The sequence below is a fragment of the Biomphalaria glabrata genome, chromosome 17, assembly GCF_947242115.1.
Source record: "Biomphalaria glabrata chromosome 17, xgBioGlab47.1, whole genome shotgun sequence".
Classification (NCBI taxonomy): Eukaryota; Metazoa; Mollusca; class Gastropoda; family Planorbidae; genus Biomphalaria; species Biomphalaria glabrata.
Window position 1 is genome coordinate 12,500,088 of NC_074727.1, and position 26,547 is coordinate 12,526,634.

The following is a 26,547-nucleotide window of genomic DNA, read 5'->3' on the forward strand; positions in this document are numbered from 1 at the left end:
TAGAGCATGGGTAGGCAATATTTTCTATTGAGGGCCACATTTGAAAAATATTGGGAGTGGGGGCTGTATATATCCATAAATATAAAATATGTACTTTTACAACTTAGAACAATATAATAGTTAACTATGTATCATGTCTGTTAATTTACATATGTACTGTATTATAAATTACAATTAAATTAATCTTTTTACACTCTCAATTGAGGTATTACAACAAGAGTTCTGAAGCTAATTTTATTAGTTTTTTACATTTTATCGTCACTTTTACATCACAACATTTCAACACAAATACAGATGGCCTTTACATAGTCTGCCCCATATTTCGCAAGGTCTGAGAGAGCAACTTTACCTGTGCATTTTTGATATTCATTGCTTGCATCTTTGCACAAACTTTCCTGTGTAGAGTTTAAGCTTGGGATATTGATTTTAATTTCATAAACTAACCTATGTTATTCTCAGTAAAAGCTCGGGCTTCATCAGGTGTTACACTCGCCACCTTGTTCCATTTCCAGCCCAACACTTTCCACACAGTTCTTTATAGCATTGAATAAATACCTTTGTGAGTTTTCGTCTTTTAATGTTTCGAAATATTGCCAATTTGAATAATCTTCGTTTACTTTAAACTTTTTAGAATGACATGTATGGTCAATGTTTCTTTAGCCTCTTTATCATAAGTTTCAATAGTTTATAATATAGATAGGCCTACATATTTAAAATAATTTATTTTTAATATAGGCCTATATGCATTTTTTTATTTCAATAATCTGTGGGCACACTTTGCCCATCCTTGGTCTAGAGTACTCTATTTGATATAGGCCTAGACTGTAGATCTAGCTAGTAGATCTATATAGATAATAGTTTCAGGTCAATTTCATTTCATTTTGTATCTTTTCGCGACATGAGTGTTGGAAATTGGAATGGACCGCAGACCAAATAAGGTTGGGCATCAATGATCTAAATTTTTGAGCGACCAACTACTAGATCTAGACCAGGGGCGGACTGGGTATCAAAATCGGCCCGGGCATTACCATATTAACCAGCCCACAAAAACAAATAGGAGTGCCATCAAACGTCCATGCCGACCAACAAAATGATTAGGCCAAACATAACCTCGAAAACATCTAAGTAGCGTTTAAGTCCATGCAGCTAAAGCATAGCAAAAAGTACGGTCTAACGTTTTGCAAATGATAGATAATACTTAGTGTATGGTGCACATATTTTGATATTCTTGTTGAATTTCAAATAAAATAAATTGTAATTAAAAAAAAACGGTGTTCGGGCATCTGTGTCTGGCTGATGTTACTTTTTTTTTTTTTTAAAGTTGTCTGCATTGAAAAAAAAATATTTTTGGTTGCGACCAGACCGGCCCATTTTGGTGCTGGCCCACCGGGCATTTGCCCGTTTGCCCATATAGCCAGCCCGCCCCTGATCTAGACCTAGACCTTTGGGTTATTCAACTCCAAATAAAAGAGAATGTGACATTGTCAGCATCTCTTGCTTTCTGCGAAAACCAAAATGTTGTGCAGAATAGAAAATAACGTTTTTTTGTTGTTTTTTTTTTTTTAACTATTCTACTTATTGAAATTAAATTATTCTATTCGTTTTTCAGGTCCGTTTCCACAGCTTGTTTTTCATTGGCCTTATTGCCTGATATTTTAGCAAATCTAAAATTGAGCGTTTTGGGAAAAAATGGCGGGGGGGGGGGAGCAATAATTGGTTAATAATTGGTTTTGGGTTGAGTGTACCGGTACCGCGAATTCATTTTCATAATGTGTTGATTTCTAATTTAAACATAAGCTTATATGTTTAAATCACGCGTAGGGCGTAGTCAGTTTTTTTTTTTTTTGAAGTAATGTCTGTATTTTATAAGATAAGATCAAACTAATTGTATCTCAATGCCAGCACTTTAAAGAATATTACGAAGTCAAAAAGAAAATTAAGTCTTAAAGATACATTTTGGGAACGACTTAAAGATACATTTTGGGAACCTCCGATCACGAAATTCTTAATGACACATGCCGCAAATGCTCGAATTTAGTCAACAATCTTTTGGAAATACCTCCCTGTGTCCTCTCGCACTCCCCGTTTCACACACTGTGTAAGCACTAGATCCACCACACAATATAATTCAACGCTTTGACACGGGGGGGGGGGAGTGTTAATCCTCGTGGTCGTCTGTTCTTTATGTTTTGTAACATTAGATCAGCAGACGTCGTTTGGGGGTGTCTGGGACAAACCTTACAGTTCTTGACAGCAGCGTTTCTAAAAACGTTTTTTTAAATATTTTTTTTGTAAATCAAGAAGCCAAGCTCAGTGGTAAGACTAAGCTGTGTAACTCCAAATAGCTTAATCTGATCTCACCTGTAGGCGTATGTTTAATGCCAAGCTAGAAGCAAATTTAGCTTAAAATTAGAATCCCTTTTTAAGATATATTGCAAATCAGTTTTTAAAACAGCAAAATATAATGGTTACTTAAAAAAAAAAACATCAAACAACAACAAAGCTTATATTAAATTATATTGAGTTAAGGGGCAGCTCCGTTCAATCGCTGTCATCTCTCAATATTGCAAGACTTATCTCCGATTTTTCTATATAAAACAAAATTAAGTAATTACCACTAATTTATTAAATACTTGGCTACTTTTTTTTCCTTCTTTTTATTGATTTGTGTTCTATAATGTACAATGAATAATTGAGCTGAATTTTGACTTCATGCTAGAGTGAGAATTACGGAAAAAAAAGAGTATAAAAGAAATCCACACGGACACACAGGCAGAGTGAATTAATATCAGCTTTGGAATAAGGTAGTAAACAGGCAGAGTGAATTAATATCAGCTTTGGAATAAGATAAGTAAACAGGCAGAGTGAAGTAATATCAGCTTTGGAATAAGATAAGTAAACAGGCAGAGTGAATTAATATCAGCTTTGGAATAAGGTAGTAAACAGGCAGAGTGAATTAATATCAGCTTTGGAATAAGGTATTAAACAGGCAGAGTGAATTAATATCAGCTTTGGAATAAGATAAGTAAACAGGCAGAGTGAAGTAATATCAGCTTTGGAATAAGATAAGTAAACAGGCAGAGTGAATTAATATCAGCTTTGGAATAAGGTAGTAAACAGGCAGAGTGAATTAATATCAGCTTTGGAATAAGGAAGTAAACAGGCAGAGTGAATTAATATCAGCTTTGGAATAAGGTAGTAAACAGGCAGAGTGAATTAATATCAGCTTTGGAATAAGGTAGTAAACAGGCAGAGTGAATTAATATCAGCTTTGGAATAAGGTGGTAAATAGGCAGAGTGAATTAATATCAGCTTTGGAATAAGGTAGTAAACAGGCAGAGTGAATTAATATCAGCTTTGGAATAAGGTAGTATACACTCAGTTTGTATAATTACACCATGCCAAAACATCTCTACACACTAACACACACTCCATAACATCCTTAGATGGCGTTTTCCATTTTCTAAGTGAACCCTCGCCCTCTGTTATCACCTAGCTACAGAAAGTCTTATTCGCCATTACCATCATTCCATTGGGTTGGATTGCCTAACCGAAAACCTAAACGCCAAATCGAAAACCTAAACTCACAACCGAAAACCCGAACGCCCAACCGGTTTGCCCAGAAACAAGATATTAAAATTTTGTCAAACTTTCTTAGACAAGTTTTTTTACAGTCAATCCTCTCCCCCCCCCCCTTCCCCGTTGTCTCGTCTTTCACATCTATACTTCTTAAACAAAGAAAAACAAAATGAAGATTCCATTCCCTCCTTTATGACTCTGATAGCAGCCTACTTTTTCTCTTTCTATTTATTTCATGTGATGCTCCATGATTGCGAGGAGTCTTTCCAGGGAGTCTCTCCACCATCAAGTTCTTCTATTACAGCTAATGAATCTCTATTTTCAAATCTTTCCATGAAGGACAAGTCTCAAATCTCAATTCTCAAACCTTCCCAAGCCGCAACTGAATGGCGGTAACCTGCTTGCTACACATCACCATCGTAGCCGTTGCACAGAGATCTTCCTCTGGTTTCATCATCTTGAAATGTTCACGCAATACTTTAACATTAAAATAAAGAAAAAAAAACAACAACCTTATCCAAGGGGAAGAACTACACATTTACAATAATTACATCTCGATACTATAATATTTATTACCATTTTTTTTATATTTTCCACAATTAATTATTTATTACCACTATTTAATTAATTAGATGGTTAATTGTTTTTTCGACTGATTTATGTTTTGTTATTGACTCCGATAATTGTGAAAAGTAGAGACCCAAAACCGAAGCAAAAATCGCGCTTTTTTAAACATTGCGTAACATTTTTTAAAGTTTTAGGCGTTTTTCACCCTACCATATCTTTTAGTATAAATATTAAATATCCGATTACAGTAAAAATGGTACCGTTAGAAAGGTTATTTTAAGCCCTTTAATAATATGTATAACATTTTTCCTTTAGGTTAAAAAATAAGGGTAATAATCCTTTACGTGTAACATCACCGCATCGAATAATCGTGCTAGCAGCTGTAATCGTTTTAAACCGTGTTTTTTTTTTCTCGTCAAATGAGGCGTGTGTCAGACAAAGGATTTTTTTTTTAAAAAAACATGTATTTTATAGAAAAATGAACGAGCTATACAATGGTACCAATAACTAATTGATTACCTTTGTTTTTATATAAATAAATTTAAAAAAATCAAAAACAAAATTGAATTTCTTCACGATAAGGACAAGTACTTGTTTAGTTAATGTCACCATTGAAAAGCCTGTCCGTTTTTCTTTATGAGTGTGTACATTTTATTTTAAAAACAAGCGTTGACAACCGAACAAGGCAAGGCGCATAAAATAGCGATTGCGCCTGTGTGCGTAGTCTGCTAGAATGAGCGAAAATGCTCCATAGCAACACATGAGTCGTTATAGAAAAATGATTTTTATTAAATCTACATCGTATAATTTGTAAGAAAAATGTCTGAGATGGGTCAATTAGATGTTAGCCATTAGATATTTATTTATTTATTTTTACCTACTTTTATTCAGAATTTTTTAAAAAATTATTGATATTCCTGCGTTAATGAAATGTTAATGTGTAACAAATCTGTAAGTTTTTTGTTGTTTTTTTTTGTTTCTAAGGGGTCATGTCTTCGAAAGTAAACCCAATTTAAAAAAAAAAACATATTATGTAAAAGTGATTAAAGAGGATTTACAGTTCATAAAAAGTAATTGTTCAAGATATTTAATTAATAATTATAAGTGTAATAAACAGGACGCCGCGAGGGTTGTTGCCGCCTGCTTGCGAAATTTAAAAATGCCGCCCCCTACTTTTTTTGTCTAGCAAAAAAAATGTATTACGATAGAGCTGGACACTGTACCAAAAGAGCCCTTTGATTTAAATCCATTTTTGTAGACTTTTCTCTTTTTTTTCCCTTTCATTTTGGCACTGTTGTCGTATCCCTCATGCGGCCCTCTAAGATGTTTTATTTCCAGTTTTATCTTTGCATTCTTTTTGCTATTGTAACGTTACAAACTCCTTCTCCAGTTGTGTATCAGTCACTGGGTGAAAATCATTTTGAAAAATCTGGTTTGGGTCCCAATGAAAAGTTTCAACTTGATCCCAGAATGGGAAGTTGGAAGAAAAAAAAAACGTTTACAAACTTTGTACCAGACAGACAGACGGAGTGAGATGATATAAGCTTTGAACAAATGTGACTTGTACTGTATAGTCTTTATGTCTTGTCATTATTTGACTCTCTGTCTCATTTTGTCACAATAATAATTGCTATGTGACATTATTGCCAAAATTGCAAGAAGATATCTATAGTCGTTTAGTACTGTCTCTCAGATTATGGTGGCTGTTTGTACTGTACACTGTTTGTTTCTTTGTGCGCAGTTCTAGTTCCCACACATATTTAAACTATTATAGATCTGTTTAGATCTGTACACTTTTGTCTAAAGTATAATTTTGACATTAAATATTATTTTCCTTCAAGATCGATGTTTCATTTTCTTTTCAAATTCCCCTTTCAGACCTTGCGATCTAAAATAAAATCTATGATTCATTACAGTTCCTTTATTGATTACGTTGGAAATTATTCTTTTTATATCTGTGGTCTGAGGCATAACCCTAACCCCCTTTTTTTTTTAAAAGTGTACTTAGAAACCTTATGAGGCGTCATGTTTGAAATAGACATATCTTGTCATTGTTCCAGCAAAGAAATTATGTATGTAAACTGAAATCCATAGATCTATACAATAGATTGAATAAACATGTAGAAACATACATTTACTATTTATTCACCCACCTATCGCCCACTCCCACTTCTTCCGGCACCCCTCACACATCAAAGAAAGAAGGGAGCAGAAATTATCAGACACGATCAACTTCCGGTGAATCTGTAACTAGAAGGTTTTGTTTTTTTTTTGTTTTCTTATTAAAGAGGGAGGATCACTTACCTGTATAAAAAGAACGTGATTGACACATTGCATCTACTTTATTTACAGGTTGGGTTTTCCTGGATACAAACTGAGACCTCTATGACACACGTAAGTTGAATAGGTTTAAATCTAGATCTTTCTTAACTTCTTTTTTCTTATCTCTGCATGTTCTCTTATGGATTAAACGTTTCTCTTTGCAAATGTTTTTCTAATTGAACATTTTTAACATCTTTTAAAATGCGTCATTTATTTTAGAGTAATTTAAAAATGTTTCCCTTCTGGTAAGAAATGGATTTAGAGTTATTTCCCCTCTCAATCAGTTCGCGATGAGGATTTGCTTACTTTGCAATCTCTGTGAATGATAAGCTTGCCAGAAAGAAAAAAAAAATATATATGTCAGAACTTTTCCAGACAAACTGTTACGTTAAGGATTTGAAGGTTCGGAAACCATTCTTAAATAATATTTGAAGATTTTTGGACTGGAGATCAATATTAAGCCGAAACAAAAAAATTGTGTGTCACACTTTTCTTATCATAGCTGTAATACAAATATATTGTGCCAATAGCATATTCTTGACTAACATTATAGTCGCCCATTAGAAGACCTTTGTGATTGAGAAGTATCTATTTTAGTAGGGTTGAGACAAAAGATATATATTTTTTTGCAAAGCTTTATATCAACTCACTTTGCTTGGCAAAAGTGTGTACACGTTATTTCTCCGACTCCCAATCTCGGATCAAGCTGAAATTTCATACAATTATTTCTGTTACCTGATAACACAATAAAAACCCAATTAGTTAATTTACTATTGGTAATTAATTGCTTTGTTTGATATGTTGACTAAAGTGGGGGTATAAGCTGAATTAGACTTCTTTATAAGTAAGTTTGAAACAAACAAGACATAACTTTACAATCTTCTATAGACATAAGCACCTGACAAGCAGAGTGGTGAGTAAGTATATCGGCTTGAAGAGGCTTGAGTCATGAGTTCCAAAACAGATCATCCCCACCCCCTTTTTAGCGGCTCCCGAAAAGGGGAAAAGACGCTATTAGTTTTGTGTGAAATGTCTGTCCGTTCGTCCCGTTTAGATCTCTTAAACTAGAAAAGATAGTGAAGTCTGACCCTTTACAAAACAATTAGATCAATTAGATATTCATTATAAGACATCAGTTAGGCCAGGTTCGCATTTAATTTCACATTCACTTTCACCTATCCTTTGGTCTGCTGGACCGCTGGGGCACCACACAAGACCTGTCAACCTTCTTTCTCCATTCTTCTCTGTCATTTGTCTTTGATAGAATTTGATTCTGATGTTCTTTTTGAAAATATTGATACCGGCCTTTTTACCTGCCTGGGTGGACCACTTCGTCTTTGTCTTTGTAACCTTGTTTTTTTTTTTTTTTTTTTTTTTTTTTTTTTTTTTGTAAATGCTTTTAAAAACCGATTACGGTAACATTTACCCAGATGTCCCTTTCTTTCTCCCCCCCCCCCTTTTTCCTTCCATTTTTCCAAATGGTCCAGATAAGTGACAGGATCATAGCGTATTGAGAAAGCTAAAGGCGTGAAATAGCGTTAAACAAAAACAATTGATACAAATATTTCTAATCGCACAGATTTATTGTATTGTTGTTGGTCTAGATCTATTACAAATTTAATTACATGACTGATCCAAGCTAATTGATACAATTACACATTGTATAAGCTTTTCTTTTTTTTTTTAAGTATTTTCTCAAAATGTTTTTCTTGTTTTATAAAGTGGAGAATCATTGGCTTGCGTTGTTTGAATGGAGAATTTACACAATTTAGATTATTTTAAATTTGTCACTGTTAGATTTTAAAAAAGCTAGGGTCATTATTTACCTTCAGAAAAATTACATTTCATTTTCATTATCATTAATTTGATCTCGGTTTATGTCTCTCATAGCGTTACCAGCACGACTAACTGCAGACTTTAAATAGTAATTAGTGCAAGACAATCGTGTTTTCAACTTTTGCTCTCGCCAATAAAGTTGTTATATTTTTTTTACATTGTTTCAATATGCCCTTATGTTTCGGGATCAACATCGACTCGGTATTATTTCTCTGCTATCCCTGTCGAATGTCGATCAACAATAGTCAATTAATGATCATCCATAGTTTGGTTGAAGAAACGGAAACGGAAGGGGCGGAGCTAAATAGAAAAAAAAAAGTTCTTTGGGTTTATTCCTACTAAATGCCGTCAGCTTCTTAGACGCGTATTAAAATGAGCTCCTCATCCCACCCTCCCCTTTATATGTACGAGGTCGTGTTGACATGCGTGTCCTGTACAGCAACTGTCAACACTTAAATTGTGGTCGTTGGGAATATTTAGTGCCTCCTCCGTCTCACGCCCCTCCTCCCCGCTCAGCAGTTGTTTTTGTTTTTTTGTTTGTTTGTTTGTGTCTGTCTCCATCGTACAGTTAGAGTTTATCTATGCAAACACACACACACACACGCACGCAGAGCAGCACTTGGAGGATAGAGAATGTCGCCTGACTCTTCACAGTGCGGTCGCATTACACTTGGAGGGAGGGAGTGAGGGAGGAGAGTGGGAAAGAGGACTAAAGAGGATACAACAAGGAGGTCCACCTACCCACCTAGTGTGATATCCTCATTCTCGTTGGCTTCTTCATTCTGGGCAGAGACACTTCAGTGTACGTGTGTGTGTGTGTTTGAATATGATTAAGGCTTGTCTTCCAGTCCGAAAATAAAGGCTTATATTTATGTGCAGGGCCGGCCTTAGGCCGGTTTGACCGATTGCCCCAGAATTGGGGCCCGCAGTGGCCCCGCAATTTACATTTAGCATATTACTATCAGTCATGGCTGTTATCACAGTTCTAAATAATACACTACCTAAATGGTTAACATATTTAGTGTATCTTACAGTTGATGTAACTTTAATTAAGCCACTGGCGCCTATTGCGATTGAGTTGCTTCCTATGCAAGTTGTATAATACATGTTGATATAATGAATCGTACCAATTGTTATTGTAAAAAATAGATGAAGTTCATCGCAAGTAACCATTAAATTGGCCCCCACAATTTGTAAGGCGGCCCTGTGTATGTGAAGTCATAACAACCACGTGATACCAATAAAGACCCCTAATTTAAAATTATTATTTACAGATTTGTGTATGTTAAGTCCTGGTGTGTGAGTGCCATTACAAATATTAAAAAAAAAAAAAAGCAATGATGTGACTGGTTTCGTCATCTAGTGTCTGTGAAAAAATCCTCTCTTCAAAAATAGCAAAATCGCATCTGAAAATATAGACCCATCTTCGATCTACTTATTTTGCCATACTCCACTCAGACAAAGCCATTGTCTACAATGAGCTTATTTTGTTTTCTTTTCACCTACTTCACTAAGTCTACCTTCATGTTAGATTCAAATGGATGGATATCTTACCATCGAGTAGAGATAGTCTAATTACATTATTAAAAAAAAAAAGTCGTATGCCCAAATATTATTGCCTTATTTTCATGCATACTCAAATGCACGGTAGGTGTTAATGGGTTAACGGCTAATGGCGTGTTGCTGCCCGTACCGAATGTGCTGTCACGTGATGTCACACACACACACTACGGCAGAACGTGTCCAAACTCTTCATATCTTATTGTCGCCGCCTCTTAAAACTTGAAATCTTTTTTTTTTTTTTTTTTTGATTCTTGAGCATACACTCTTGTGCCCCCCCCCTCTTTTTTTTTCTCGTTCCCCATCAGCCTCCACATCTCTTGTCTTACTGTTTGTGTCGTATTTATAGAGATGACCTAATTACTGAACGTGACTTTAGACACCTTAACATGATTTTTTAAAGGTTTGTTTTTTTCTAACTCTCTACATAGGACGCTGCCCCCCCCCCCAATTTCTTTTTAAATTTTTGGTGTATAAGAAACTTCAAGACGATATTAGTTTTGAGCCGTGGTTTTAATAACGAAATGAATATCACGGCTGGACTAAGCCTTGTGTGCGCCCATATATCAGATAGAGAACGCGTGTAAACTATGTCAAGACTCACCCACTCTAGTCAGTGCTCTAAAAATGTTGGGTGCACCTCTTTTGTCCTTTAGACAAGAGGTCCTTGTAAAACTTAGTCCTACGCGTTTTGATGTCTTAAGATAGACCTCGGTGGTTTTCCTGGCCGATTCTGGCAACTTATTTCATGCTCTATTCAAAAATAAAAGAAAGAAAGAAAACTTATATGAATGTGTCCTAACCTGTGAAATAAGAAATGTGCCTTTGTTTCTTTCTGATAACTTCTTTGGTTAGTGTTTGTATATGTAAGTTATAGTTTGATGCTTTAGTGTAGCATGGGATAGGGGCCTACTAAAAGTATTCACAATCGCATTATATGTGCCGAATGTTTGATGTTTTCCTAGAGGTTTAAGAAGATGTAGTCCTATTGGGGTTATTTCCCGTAGTTCTCATGATGTAGGATGTAGTGATGTGGTGGGAGAAGCGCTTAAGCTCTCTCCTGAAGTGCGCAGGTTTGAAGTTAATTCCAAGAAACACCTAAGTGGCTTTTAACTACTTGTACCGGGTTTGCAGTGTTAGAGCAATCTGGTTACATGACAATGCAACTTTCACCTCAAAGTGTAACTCTACCAAATCGATGCTTGAAATCAAAGTAACTTAACGAATAATGTTTTGTATCGTAACTTTAAGCCGTAGCTTTTTATTTATTTTTTTGAATCCCTAGTCACACGTTTCCCCGCATTTCTTGATTACGTCATTCATTGCAGATTGCTGCAAATGTCTCTTCTCTAAGAATGGTAACCACTTAGCAGATTTTAGGGTCTCCATTGGTGCAGGAGAAGGTAGTGGGCACAACGTGAAGGGAATACTCAATGCTGGACAGAATTCCAGCGCCAAGAAGGGTATTGTTGGCCAAGAAGAAAGGCAGCGATGCGTCCTGTATCAGGGGCTGGTAGAAATGTGAGCAAGAAAAACATAAAAAATACTTTAAAAGAAAAAAAAACAGCTTATACGAAGTGTAGTTCTATCAATTTGTTTGAATCTGTCATGTAATAAAATTGGTAGTGATTGCACACCAACAACAAGACATCTCTGCGATTAGAAATATTTTTACCAATAGTTTTTGTTTAGCTTTTAGCTTTCTGAATACGCTATGATCTTATCACTTGTCTGGACCAGTTGGGAACATGGGGAATGATGGGAGGGAGGTGGGAGGAAGAAAGGATGGGTGAATTTTACCGCGATCGCTTTTCAAAACATTTATTAAAAAACAAGAGTTTGGGGGGGGGGGGGGGACGACGGGACAGTATCAATACTTGTTCATTTGAACGTTTTGCCCTGAGTCTTTAGGACGTTACAATTGAATTGACGCGGTCTTTTGTTTTCATGGTATCAGGAAATCAGTATCTGAGAGATTCTATTTTCTATACCTATATACAGGTACTTAATTCCGTTAAAACGAATGTAACGAAATGGTTTTCATGACATTCAACGAGTTACAGCTGCGACATTTTCATTGCTTGATGTCCACAGTAGACTATATTTTGGCATTCTTGGAATGCGTGCCTGGTTCGATAACATAAACTTACGGTTTTCTGGGCAGATGCTTCAGATTTTACGACATTCTGTTACGCCAGTGGTTCCCAAACTTTCGACATATGCGTACCCCTTCAATAATATTCGTAACTCACAGTACCCTTCGTCCCCCTTCGCCCCCCCCCCCAAAAAAAAAGAAATGGATAATAGACGAAAATAATAAACGAAAAAAAATAAGTATAAAAAGAGATATAAATAAATGTTATATTCTAAATTAAAATAACATTTATTTAGATTAACGAGAAGCATACAATTGTTTTGCTGAGATGACAGATCATCCTAATTAGGTTTCCTGGTTGCCAATTTTAATTTGACTTAATGTCTACAAAGACTGAAAAGGAAACTACTGTCTTGCAAACAATTTCTCAACTCAAATCTATCATAAAGAAAACATTGAAACTCATGTCAAAGTTCGTATAATCGATTTAGAATTTTCACATCGGTATGAAAAAAACAACAAAAAACAAGCTGGGTATGACTACTTTCCATTTATTTATATAGTAGCGAAAAGTAGAAAAGGTAGAGCATATTCTAAAAGATCAGCATAGTTGATGATTTGCAACGCGTACCCCCTTGAAAGTCTTCCCGTACCCCTGGGGGTACGCGTACCCCACTTTGGGAAACACTGTGTTACAACTAATATGCCTTAAAAGAAGGGCCTATAGCCTTGGGATGTATGTAACCTTTTCTCTTGTCTTTTTTTGTCTGTTTGGATACAAAAGTTCTGCGGTTCCTCTAAATGTTATGATAAACTATCGTCTCTCTCTCTCTCTCTCTCTCTCAACCTTCAACCACACGCGTGCTCTCTGTCTCCATCTCTTCTCTGTTTTCTCTGGCTTGCACCACTGCGTAGAAGTCGAATCTAATTCCAGACGTCGGTGTCTGAGTCGTAACGCCATGATGGAATGTACAGAGCCAGCAAATCGATAGTCGCGACCAATCATGCGTGGTACATGAACCAAACCTGTGGTCTCACTTATACCCTTGACGTTTTTTCTTCTTTTTTTCCCACCTTCTGCTACAGCAGCATCAGACAATCATTAGCTCAAAGTGTTTTGACTGGAGTGTGAGGTTTCTGTAGTATTTTTTCTCTTGTGTTCGAGTCCTAGAAAAGAATTATTTTTTTTTTAATTTTTATCTTTCCCATAGCGTCATTGTTATGGAGTGTGTGTGTTTCCTAGGTGATATGGAAAGGGGAGTATTTATTGTTATTTGTAGAGAGAGAGAGAGAGAGAGAGAGAGAGAGCATTAATTTGATGTTAGTCTTGTAGAATGATGCCAGATGAGCGTATCTGTCAGAAGCTGTGTTAAGTACGCCAGACGACTTCAGAATGCCAGAGTGTAAGGAGTTCTCAAGAAACCTTTCAGGCATTGCGATCTGTCGGGAAGATGATGTTAAGGTCATTTGTTTCTCTGGCCCACTGATAACGAGGGTGTCATGTGGCCAGCACAACGACCAGCCGTATTTACTTTTCCACAACTAATGTCAGGTACCCATTAGAGCTTGGTGGACTCAGATGCCCCCCTAAGGATCCCGAAGTTAAAAATCTCAGTCTTTACTAGGATTCGAACCCGAACTTTTCCCATAGCCTCAGTTTTTTTTTCTTTAGTTGGCATCACATTCTTTTTAACGACCTTTTGATTGTATTGTAAGAGTTCCGAAGTCTGTCGTGTAAATAACTTCTGAGACTTTTGTTGGGAAGCTGATCACTTGGGGGTTCTCAATGAGCTTGAACTTTGGGAGTTCAGGGGCTAAAGTTCAAGCAATTTATTTATGGGTGTATTGTTTGCTCATTGCTTTATATTGGCTTACAGTAAGAACTTCTTTTATCTTAACCAACCCCGTTCATGGGTCGACAGTTTCACTACCTCGCGCCGTCTCTGTCTCGGTCTTGTGCTCCTTATTGCTATGCTTCAAAGGGTTGGGTAGGTTCACTTCTCGAGGTCTTCCAATAAATTCAAAATCAGAATAATACGCGGCATTTTATTTTACATTTAAATCCAAGTCCTTTTTATAATGTGTTGACCTACGATTCATTCTTACTTTAATTAAAAATATCCCAAATTCGTTAGACATTTCTGTGTGCTATTATTTATCAATATAGTTTGGAATGTAGAAAACCTATCATATTAGGGTCTTAGGTTAAAAAAAAATGTTTGTGATATCAAATTGGTAAGTGTTTGCTTGCATAAAAAAATGAAATAGGCCTTTTTTGAAATGTAAACTGTATATCTGATTGGTAAGATATGCCTGTCCTAAATGATTTTATCTTCATTGTAATCAAGTCGTCTGGTTGAACGTTTTTAGTGGGTTATCGTTCACGCCCACCCCATTATCAAAGATGTTTGGATTTTCATTGTGTTGGGGATACGTGCAATCGGTGGTTAAAGGTGAACGCAAATACAAGTGATCAGAATTACTTATTGGTTTCATAGTGTGGGGATTGCGATATGTGATTAAAGGTTAATTCAGAAGTTAACAGAAATATATTTGGTTGCGCAGTGTGGGGATAGCAATATATGATTAAAGGTTATTTCAGAAGTTATCAGAAATATATTTGCTTTCTAGTGTGGGGATAGCAATATATGATTGAAGGTTAATTCAGAAGTATCAGAATTATATTTGGATCCGTAGTGTGGGGATAGCAATATATGGTTAAAGGTTAATTCAGAACTATCAGAATTATATTTGGTTCCGTAGTGTGGGGATAGCAATATGCGATTAAAAGAAGCCTTAATAATTATCGTAAAAAGACGATATCAAAGCATTTTGTTTTCTTTGGACGAAATTTCGACCCTGACTGACAAAAACTAGATCTGTTAGTTCTTGTTTTAAAAAATACGATGCTTATTATAACAGAAATATAACCCTTGCAAAAGTATATGAGATATTTATTCAATCATGGTGGTGGGGAAGGGGGGATACGACTGTAGTTTCTATGTTTTATTTTAATTCAATCATAAGTTAATGTCGCATTTTTGTTAAAAATTAGAATATCTTCAATTTTGTGAAGTTTGAACATCACAAGTGATTTTAATATAGGGTTAATATGGCTATAATTTGGTGCGAATTATTTCACATATACTAGTCTCAAATGTTAGAACTTTTTGTTTGTTAGAAGATTATATGTTTGAAAAATATGTATATGCAAGTGTTGATTATGTCACTCTACATTTTTTAATCATCATCTAAACATAAACTTTGTTTAATTTACGAATAATATAACCCTTTAGATCTAAATGAAAAAAAAATGTCTTTAGATTTACATTTTAAAATTTTTAACCGTAGACAATCCAATAAATTAAAAAGAAAATACTTTTTTTTTCCTGCTGTATACTAGTATCTATAGCCTGGGACAATGACAAGGGAGTCAACCAAAAAAAAAGAGTTATCTTTCATACTTGTTGAGATAAGTCCTCCGAGGGCTTGAATGTTACAAACTTGGTCTGTATACGTCACAATGGGGAGGGGGGAGACAAGCACCGTATCTGTTAGCACACACACAAACACATATGCACACACTTACTCTAGATACCGGGGTCACTTTTGGTGTAAACGAGTTAAGACATATAATGGTACATATGTGTCCTATGTCCTAAGTATCACTTGAGGATACGGACCTTCCACGACGCCCCCATGCTGCGCAGTGGTGAGATCCTCGGATCCTCCATATGTGACGCCCTACTATCGTTGGGTTTGGTTACAACACATTTACCCACACGTGGTCTATTTCCTTTTTAACAAAGCTTATATCAACTCACTCTGTCTGTTTGTCTGCCTGTCTGTTTGTCTGTCTGTCTGGTTGTCTGTCTGTCTGGTACAAATCTAGTGCACGTTATTTCTCCCACTTTTCATTCTCGGATCAAGTTGAAACTTTGCAGAATTTTTCTTGTCGATAACACACGAATCAATTAAAAAAATAACCCATTGATTCATTAATTAGTGGTAATTAATTTTATTAGATTTTTAGAAAAGGGAGTTAAATCTACAATATTATGATCTGTGCAGTAATTTGCGGTTATTCTACTATATAAGCTTTTGTTGTTTATTTTAAGTTTTTTTTTTTCAAATTGTTGCAATAAAAAGATGACCATTATACCGCGACTTGTAAAAAAATGCTTTAGTTTAATAGTCTTGCTAGAGACGGTTTAACATTTCATAATGGCTAGGATCCATCTCAATGCACCCACGGCACAATGAGACTCTCTATCATGTTTTTTTTTATAGATTTCACTAGCACACTATTTTACACTAGTTGAAAGAATAGTGCGTTACTGGTGTACATGTGTCGGTTGATATCTAATGTGTACTCATTGTAAGCCTGGGATGTGTGGTGAGAGAGGAGTGGGAGCAAAGAGGTATTCTCTTTAGGTGGACGTGGAGGAAGTCATTTAGGTGCAACTGGTTTATTGGTGAGTATGTTTACCCCGGGGGGGGGAGGGGTAAATCCTTCAATTACTGAATCATTTTTCTTTCACCAGTAAATAAGCAAAATATAAAAAATACTATTTTATAAGAAAGCTTATCTAAGATGAAGAACCGCAAAATCATTGCCATATATCTCAGTACTCCAGGATTTATCTCCCATTTTTCTATATAAAACAAAATTAATTAATTACTACTAATTAATTAACTGATTGGTTAATTGTTGTTTTTTTTATTCTTTCATGAATTGTCATTCACTATGAATGATTTTGCAAAATTTCAACTTGATCTGAATATGAAAACTGGTAGAAAAAAAGGTGTACAAAATTTATACCAGACAGACGGAAGGAGTGAGTTAAAATAAGTTTTGTAAAAATCTAAAATCGATTGTTTATTTAATGGTAGTCGACACATTTCGGCATTTAAAGTCGAACATAACAAAGGTTGCAAACTTGTCTCAGTCTTGCATCCTTCAGTATGAACACATTCTTGGAAAAGTGTTGGAGCAACATCAGCATCCCAATGGCATCGACTTTGTAGCTGAGAATAGAGTTATTTGTTGGGTGAATGCTGTGATCTGTTGAAGTTAGGGTTATTTGTAGGGTGAATGCTGTGATTTGTTGAAGTTAGGGTTATTTGTAGGGTGAATGCTGTGATCTGTTGAAGTTAGGGTTAGTGTCCAAGAAGGAAATAAATGAGTATATCGCCCTACAAGTCTTGACTTTGGTAGGCATACAGCAGAAGCTTCACAATGCCACCAAGAGTCCGAAAATGGGCATTCTGCTTTCTAGACTGCTAGTGCTGTCCTCTTTTTATCTCCCTTCATGACTTGTATTGCTTAAGGAATGTAAGTGGGGTCTTAAAAATCAAATTGTGAACAATTAGAGTGGATTACTGTAATGAACTACTAGCGAGAAGCAAGCCAACATTTCATTGTGTCTCACAACACTTGGCCATATCTCGTACAGCATGTGCCCTAGTGTGTCTTGCATAGCGTCTGTCCATGTGTCACGTGAAGCTTGTAGTTTTATATATTTTACAAAACGTGTGTCTATGTGTCTCACAAAACATGTGTCTATCTATGTGTCTCACAAAACATGTGTCTATCTATGTGTCTCACAAAACATGTGTCTATCTATGTGTCTCACAAAACATGTGTCTATCTATGTGTCTCACAAAACATGTGTCTATCTATGTGTCTAACAAAACATGTGTCTATGTGTCTCACAAAACATGTGTCTATGTGTCTCACAAAACATGTGTCTATGTGTCTCACAAAACATGTGTCTATGTATCTCACAAAACTTGTGTCTATGTGTCTCACAAAACATGTGTATATGTGTCTCACAAAACATGTGTCTATGTGTCTCACAAAACATGTGTCTATGTGTCTCACAAAACATGTGTCTATGTGTCTCACAAAACTTGTGTCTATCTATGTGTCTCACAAAACATGTGTCTATGTGTCTCACAAAATTTGTGTCTATGTGTCTCACAAAACATGTGTCTGTGTGTTTTACAAAACATGTGTCTATGTGGCTCACAAAACTTGTGTCTATGTGGCTCACAATACTTGTGTCTATGTGTCTCACAAAACATGTGTCTATGTGTCTCACAAAACATGTGTCTATGTGGCTCACAAAACATATGTCTATGTGTCTCAAAAAACTTGTGTCTATCTATGTGTCTCACAAAACATGTGTCTATGTGTCTTACAAAACTTGTGTCTATGTGTCTCACAAATCTTGTGTCTATGTGTCTCATAAATCTTGTGTCTATGTGTCTCACAAAACTTGTGTCTATGTGTCTCACAAAACTTGTGTCTATGTGTCTCACAAATCTTGTGTCTATGTGTCTCACAAATCTTGTGTCTATGTGTCTCACAAATATTGTGTCTATGTGTCTCACAAATCTTGTGTCTATGTGTGTCACAAAACTTATGTCTATGTGTCTCACAAAACCTTGTGTCTATGTGGCTCACAAAACTTATGTCTATGTGTGTCACAAATCTTGTGTCTATGTGTCTCGCAAAACCTTGTGTCTATGTGGCTCACAAAACTTATGTCTGTGGTTGTTCCTACTCCATTTTTTTAAAATAAATTTTAATGTATAATTTTAAGACTACTGAGCTCATATCCCCCCCCCTTTTTTCCCACTCTCTCTTTCCCTGTCTCTCTTTCTCTGTCTTTTTCTCTCTCTCCATCTCTCCAACTTTTATTTTCTACTGACTTGACAAAAATTCTTTTTTTTTTTTTGGGGGGGGGGGGTGAGGTTGCCGACGCTGAAAGTCATTCATCAGACTGAGCCACCTTAAAAGATTGATCCCTCCGTTATGTTTGACAGTGCCAGATTCATCTTCTAGTTCTGTTTAGCAGCCACAGTTGTTTCTTTTCGAGGTCTGCTGACAAACAAGGTAGTCCCATTCCCGGCAGTCCATAGAAAACATGGATCAGATGGGTTTCACGTGTGATACATTCGTGCTGTCAACGAATAATTTGAGGCAATAGGTCACACAGATTTATTTATGTTGGTCTAGCTAGATCTATTATAAGCTTAATTACATGACTGATCCAAACTGGTTGATACAATTACACTTTGTCTAAGTTTCTTTTTAAAGTATTTTTAAATTTTTTCCTGTAAATACTAGGGTAAATAAACCCAACAAAATCAGACTAGGATTTAAGCCACAACGATCTTCAACTTCAGTCTTCGTTGTCGTTGTTTTTAAAGCCAAGCAAGCGCCCAGAAAGCTGTACAGAACATATTGCTACTAAACATTTGTTTAGTGTTGCCAGTGTGTTATGTTTTTACAAAGCTTGTATCAACTCTCTCTGTCTGTCTGTCTGGTAAAAAGTGGTTACACGATATTTCCCTCACACCCATTTGTGTATCAGGTTGAAACTTCCTACAATTATTCATTGCCATAGACAAGACACGAATCAATAAAAATAAAGTAATCAATTAGTCAATTAATTACAATTAATTATTTTTTATATCAACAAGGGAAACTAATACTACAGTATTCACAGATATGGCTAAATTTGTTGGGCTTAGTCCCCGTAAATAATTGTTAGCGCTATTTCTCCCTCACGCAGTTCTCCGATCAAGTGGATGCTTCAAACACGTATTTATTGCACTCATCAAAATTAACATCAATTTAAAAAAAACAAAAAACAATTAGTCAATTAATTATTGGTAATCAATTAATTTAATTGATATCGAATAAGGGAAATAACATGTACATTATTGATATATATATAGTTTTAAGGGCGGATTTCTTCCCCTTTAGATAAGCTTTTTTAAAAATTATTTTTTTTTCTTCTTTTTTTTTTTTTCTACGCCAATAGTTCGTTCCGTGTTCCTTTATTTGTATTTCTCTACATGGCACGTGACCAACACGTGACGTAAACTGTTCCACGTGCATGCAACTCTTCCCCCCAGGGCCTAACTCTGGCCTTTCACAGCTCGTAAGCTGGCGAACACATTTTTGGCGGTAGTGCGGCCCATGAAGTAAGTGTCAAAAAGTTGTATGGCCCACTTGCCGGAAAGGGTTGAGCATCACTTTTCTAAGATAACTCGAGAAAACTGCTGTTTTGCAACACTTTAGTTTGGCTTATAAACCGTAGTAGTGGAGAGAAAGAGCCATTGCGGGATTTACCTGTAGGCAACATAAGTTATAGCTTAGGTCCCCCCCCCCCTTTTTTTTTCCTGCTTCCCCCCCCACACACACACACCAAAAATGGTTTTTCAGGGATATTTTCAATCGTTTTGAAGAAAGAGCAAAGGGAAAAATTGCCTTTCAAAAAGGGGGGGGGGGGCATATCTCTAATAGCTTAGGGCCTTATGAAGTCTAAATCCAGCATTGGAAAGAGAAGACCTAACTGAGAAATACTTGTATATCTTTTTGAAGTACCGTAGGAATCTCATTCCGCAATGCTTACTGGACGGGAATTCCCGAGACGATAGAATTCTTTGAATCTGTTAGATATCATTGCCCGTTATTTCTGTCACACCCATTCTCGGATCAAGTTGAAACTCTACACAATTATTTGTAGCATCGAACAAAACATTGCATCAATCCAAAAAAATTATCTATTAGTTATTTGATAATTGGTAATTCATAATTTTGTTTGGTATCGAACAAGGGAAATAAATGATACTTTTTGAGAGATGTAATTCCCCTTATTACGTTTTGTACACGTTTTTTCTAAATTTTTCGCATTCACGGATCAAAGTTTGGAATAATTATTTATCGTCGATGACAATACACGAATCAATCGAAAAAAATGCCAACTAGTAAATCAATACACGAATCAATCAAAAAATTAGCCAACTAGTTAATCAATTAGTGGTAATTAATTAATTTTGTTTTATATAACAAAAGGGAGCTTATTCACGCAGTATTGAGATATATACCAATGATTTTTGCGGTTCTTCTCCTTGGATAAGCTTTTTGTTTTATAATTTGGGTGCCATTTCGTCTCGGCCGTCTTGTGACACGTCAGAGTGTCCGAGTCCTAAAAATATAACCTATAAATTCAATTTAGACCTAGATTCCAGACGTCTCTTTACCTCCTGTTTGTGCTCTTGTAGCATGCTAATATATGTCTAAAGTTGTCATTGGCATACATTCTCAGCATGTTTAGTAGATGACGTCTTAGTTAGGAAGGAAATACCTCCTGTATAAGGTGTCTATGTTCACGACTGAATCACGCCATCAGCCAGCGATGAATCACTTGTCTCTAGCCATATGATTTCTCTCTAAGGTTTGAGCTACAAAGTAATTCGGGTAATAGTGTAGATAAGTCGTTTCTCGGGTAGATCAAAAATTATCTACGCGTCATTAGTCTTTAGGCTAATGTGATTCGCGGTGGCCACGGGTTAGCTCCCCTGTTGCTAATCGGGGGGAGTGGAAAAGAAGGAGGATGTGATTAATCATAATTTCAGCTTTGGGGGGGGGGAGTAGCCGTGTCGAAGGTGCCGGTGTAGCAGGGTGGAAAGGGGGGGGGGGAACAACTCATCGGCGGATCTACCTTCTGCTGTCATGATGGATGTAATTGTTTGTTTGTTTCCCACCCTACCTACCTGGCCCATCGCTGACAACTGGGTGAGGGTATGAAGGGAGAAAGGTGGGTGGGAACTTTGGGGTGAGCACTTGATGGCGCTAAGTCTTAGTTTGAACTTAGTAAAGATCATCTTTTTGTGTGTGTTGGGGGGGGGGGGCATTTTGTTTGACGGATATACATGTAGTAATCGCGTACCCATAAAATGTTGACTAGACTGGATTTAGGAGAAGGGGTGGGGCTGGGAGCAGCAATGGGTAAATCAAATGAAATATAGTAGAATTGAAAGAAAGAAATGCGATAAATAAAGGAAGAAAGGAACCAAACAAAAAAAAACTATTAAAAAAAAACTTTAAAAAATCAAAACACCAAAAGCTTATATAATGGAAAGAACCGTACATTTACCGCAATATGTCTCAATATTTCACTTATCCCTTAGTCTGTTGGACCAGGTTTGTAGAGGCTCAGTGCCTGACTGGTAAAGAGTCCCGGGTTCGAATCCTCGTGTAGACTGGGATTTTCACTTTCGGGATCTTTATGACGCCTCTGAGTCCACCCAGCTCTAATGGATACTCCACAATATTAAGGGAAAAGTAAAGGCGGTTGGTCTTTGTGCTGGCCACATGACACCCTCGTTAACCGTGGGCCACGGAAACAGTTGACCTTTACATCTTGTGCCCCATAAATCACAAGGTCTGAAAGGGGAACTTCACTTACTTTTACACGATTTGTCGACCTATCTTCTCTCCGTCGTTTGCCCTGGATAGAACCTCATTCAATGGCAGGCCCGTTCATTCTTTTATGTTCTCCTCCCATCGGCTTTCTCTGTCTGTCTCTTCTTCTTTTTCCTGGTACTGTTCCCCGAAGGAAGGTCTTTGCAAGCCCCGAAGACCTTATAATTTGGCCATAGAGTTTTAATTTGCGTTTTTTTTTTTTTTTTTTACAATAGTTATGTTAGCGTAGTGTAAAAATTTTAAGAGACTAGTCTCATCGTGTCATTCATGTGTATGGAAAACTACATATGTCGCTAGCTATGAAACCTGATGAAACCAATTCCTCTTCTCAGCTTGCACATTCCTAGTCTAGTTTTCGAGAACGTCTGTTACGATTTTCAAACTTTGACCGTTATAATTTTTTGAAGCATAACAGTCTAATAATTAAATGTTGCATGGAGGTCTAGACAATGGTTATCTTGAACACACCTATGTCGGCGGGTATTCCCGCATGTCGTCATTTAAAGAGTGAAATGAATAGACGTTTTGGAACATTTGCGCACCGTTTCCTAAGTCTAGAATACTCTAGATCATATCTGGATTTATAGGCCTATCACCACACTAGTATCTGTTTATAAAAATCACCATATTAAGAGCAAAGTAATCGCTCTTACAAAAGGTCGTCAGCTTCATAAAGGAGATATTGTCTTTAAAAAACAACAACTTTTGAAATATATATTTTAGTTTATTTCTATTCAATTCACTAAGTTATTAGGTACCAATTATCTCCTGTCAACATTTATGTGTATTACATTACTTGTTGACTCAATAGTTTTAAAGTTTAACAAAAAAATTATAAAAGATCTATATTCTATTCGTGCTGGTCGCTCCTCCCTTTAGTAAACCAATAAGAACTATTAGATTAATTCCAGAAATGGGCTGGCGGTATGTGTCATGAGTCCAATATCTCCAATAAATCCACTCCTCACCTTTTTTGTGACCTCACCTTTCTGTGACCTCACCTCACCCACCATCACAGCATGTCACCCCCAGCCTAGCATCCTCTCACCCCCCCTCCTTCCCGCCTCTTCCTCGCGCCGTCTGGAACATTATGTCTCGTCCAAAAATAGTCGCTCTATCGGCGGCAAAGGCTATAATAAAGCAGCAGAACTCGAGGGTAAATGATTTTTTTATTTTGGTGGTTATCTGCCGCTGTGCAAGTCCAATGTCTCATTCTCTGGTGGATATTTTTGTCGTAGACAATGTAAGAATTGTGTAAATCTATATCTAGATTCTGGTTACAGGTATCCAAGTTATACAGAGTTTAAAAATGTTTTTTAATGAAGTGTCTTAAAAATTGATATATTGGCGATTACATTGTTGTGATAGGTTTGGGGAAAAGGTGGAGGGGGGCTTTCTAAAGGTTATTTATAATTAACATTGTTTTTATAGAACTTATAATTTATTATATATAATATGCTACCAAATCCTCTTTGTGTAACGTAACGACGGACCAACAAGGACCGCCTGCGAGTTTTTAGTAAACGTACCGGGTAGTGTGTTAGTGGAGGCTTCCGAATCAGAAGTCTCGGGTTCGAATCCCGGCGAACTTCTATGAATTTAGTAAACTCTTTAATGAATGGAGCCTACATGCGGAAATACCAGAAGACGTTTTTGTTCAAGAAAAAGACTGTCCAGACCTCTAGCCAAATTTAAAGCATTTTTGTATTAGACTTTGAAAAAAATGGTAACGTTCAAACTAGAGTTTTCTCAGTGTGGCCTATTAGCCAGTAATTCTTTTCCCAAAGATATACATCAACTGCCATTTCTGTTAGAGCCGTTTTCGAGGTTTGCATTAATGTATTTGCCCATGAATTTACAAGCTGAATAGGGTACAAATGAAATGACTATGAAATGAATAATGTGACTAAATCGATCATTATTGGGGGGGGGGGTAGAACACTGTACATTCTTTACAAAACATAACAGTTTATGCTTTAACATTCACCCAAAAGTCAGACATTTTATTTCCTATTAATAATCAAACTCCCCACAGAGCGACTGGGGGGGAAGTCATAAATTTGAAGGGCAATAACTCTGGGTAGTGGTTCTGAAATAATGTTTACTGCCTGCCCAATCAAGAGTAAGAGGCTAAGGATTTCTATTTTGTAATTTAAGTTACAGTGGCGATAGCGACCATTATCAATAGCAGCTATTATGACAAGATACTCTCAACACTGTGAGATTCTATTTTATAAACACTTAATCTTGTTATAAAAACATGTTACTACAATATTAACAATTTATGTTCATATTTATTCCAAGAATATCCTATTCTCTCTCGGCCATCATGCGCACTCAATACATGCATTCGCACCGCTTTCTTTCACACCATGCTGCGCTTCGAACCTGACAGCGGCCATTGCTTTTATGCTGTCCGTCTGTTCGTCCGTATGTCTGTCTCGTTTAGACCTCAAAAGCTTAAAGCACTATTCAAAATCCGATTTTGCCATAGCATGATGTATGGCGCTTTAAATAGTTGCAATGAAACAACTTTAGGTCTTGTCTTTCATGGTTATAAAACTATATTGTGATGAAGAGGGCGAAATACAAAGGGGAAGTCATCAAAGTAGTTGCAAAGTCAACATTTGGGTCTTGTCTTACATATAACACTATATTGTGATCAAGGGAAGTAATAGAAAGGGAAGTAAATCTAACTGTTTTGTTCTTTAATACATATCTGTACATAAGTGTGAATGTCTCAACTTTGCAGTAATTATACATTAATATAACAAAATTTTGTTGGTTTAAAAAAGGTATTTTTTAAAAAGTGTTCCTGCAGACTTTAACAACGTTACACAACTCTGTGAGATATATGAACATGAATATCATTATTAATAAAGCTACAATACAGAATAGAAAATATAACTATGTAAGTAACTTGCTACAATAAAAAAAATACAATACAATTTTGCGTATTCTGATTCTGACTTTTGAGGAAAATATATAAAACGAAATGTGTATTGGAATATTTACTAATTGAAATTAAATAACATAAAATGCAAATTATTTTGGTGATTAATAACAACTTTTCAAACTATAGTTCTGTTGCTTATGATTGTTGAATATAAGGTTTCTTGTTCGCATCTTTAATATATCGGAAATAGAGATAGATTTATATTGTCAACATTTGATATCCTTCCATCATAAAGGTAGGCTACATAGACTCCTGAAAGTATCCGAACCGAAGGGTCCTTATATCATCTACCCTATAGATCGCAAGCTCTGAAAGGGGTGCTTTACTTTACTATAATAATGAGGCGTCCTAATTCACTACTTGCCTTATGGTTATCAATTTCTCTTGGAACCGATGCGCCATTGGATACTGTGCTTCCCAGATATGTAAAATGGTCTACCACGTTGAGGGTTTGTTCATTTACGGTGGTCCTTGGGGCTGAGTATTGGCTGACTTGTGAAACATGGCTTCTAATTTTCCAATGTTTATTTTTAAACCTAAAGAAGTTGCGAATTCGCGAACTCGTGTTCAGTGTGAGCAAGTAAGACGCAATCATTAGCATAGAGAAACTGTGTGACTCATTGCGGTCTGAGCGAAACCTGACGTAGATGACTTCGTGCAGTCTCTATCTCAACTGATTCAGCAGTGCGCCAATGAAGACAGCAAACAGCCCGGCTATACGCCATAGTAGGCTATGTGCTCTCTGATAGTGTGGTTTACTGGCTGGTAGAAGTACATCTGACGTGATATTCATCTTACGTCCAATGCTGGAGGAATGCAGGAAACAGAGCCTCGACCTACGCTGCCTTCATCGATCTCACCAAAGTATTTGACTCAATGAGTAGCGATGGTTTATAGAGGATTATGTCTTATCTCGGATGCTCTCCAAGGTTCCTATCCATTCTCAAGCAGCTTCATGTTTTGGACAAAAAGGCCAAATTAGACACAATGGTGACTTTACTGGTTCCATGTCAATGGTTCGCGCGTCAATTGTTCGCGCGTCAATAGTTCGCGCGTCAATTGTTCGCGTGCTAATTGTTCGTTTGCCAATTGCCTCATACTTTAAATCAATGAAAGATCACTAATTCAGAATAATAAACAAACTTAAACATAAACATAAACATAAAATCACAATGTAAGATACTATATATAGGCCAATATTTTAATTAACATCAGAATGAATATCAATCATAACAGTAAAGTAAACACTCCTCACAATAATTGTCTATCCTTGCTACGACTATGACAGATGAGCCAACTCACGCAAGTCTACCAAGCTTTTCAGCACGTCCAAATCCTTCTACGGCT

The 26,547-nt window shown here is 36.4% G+C and overlaps 1 protein-coding gene across 6 annotated transcripts in view; it reads left to right on the plus strand.

Moving 5' to 3' along the window:
* Nucleotides 1-26,547, plus strand: part of LOC106071475 (atrial natriuretic peptide-converting enzyme-like) — a 59,343-nt gene that overhangs the window by 1,787 nt on the left and 31,009 nt on the right. For 3 of the 6 annotated variants that reach the window (XM_013231588.2, XM_013231592.2, XM_056015109.1), the window contains exon 2: nt 6,499-6,540. The gene's annotated coding sequence lies outside the window, so the exon portion shown is untranslated. Of the gene's footprint in view, nt 1-2,195; nt 2,317-2,779; nt 2,805-6,498; nt 6,541-23,389; nt 23,488-26,547 lie in introns of those variants that run through there. The other 3 variants (XM_013231589.2, XM_056015107.1, XM_013231591.2) reach the window with 3 other exon arrangements.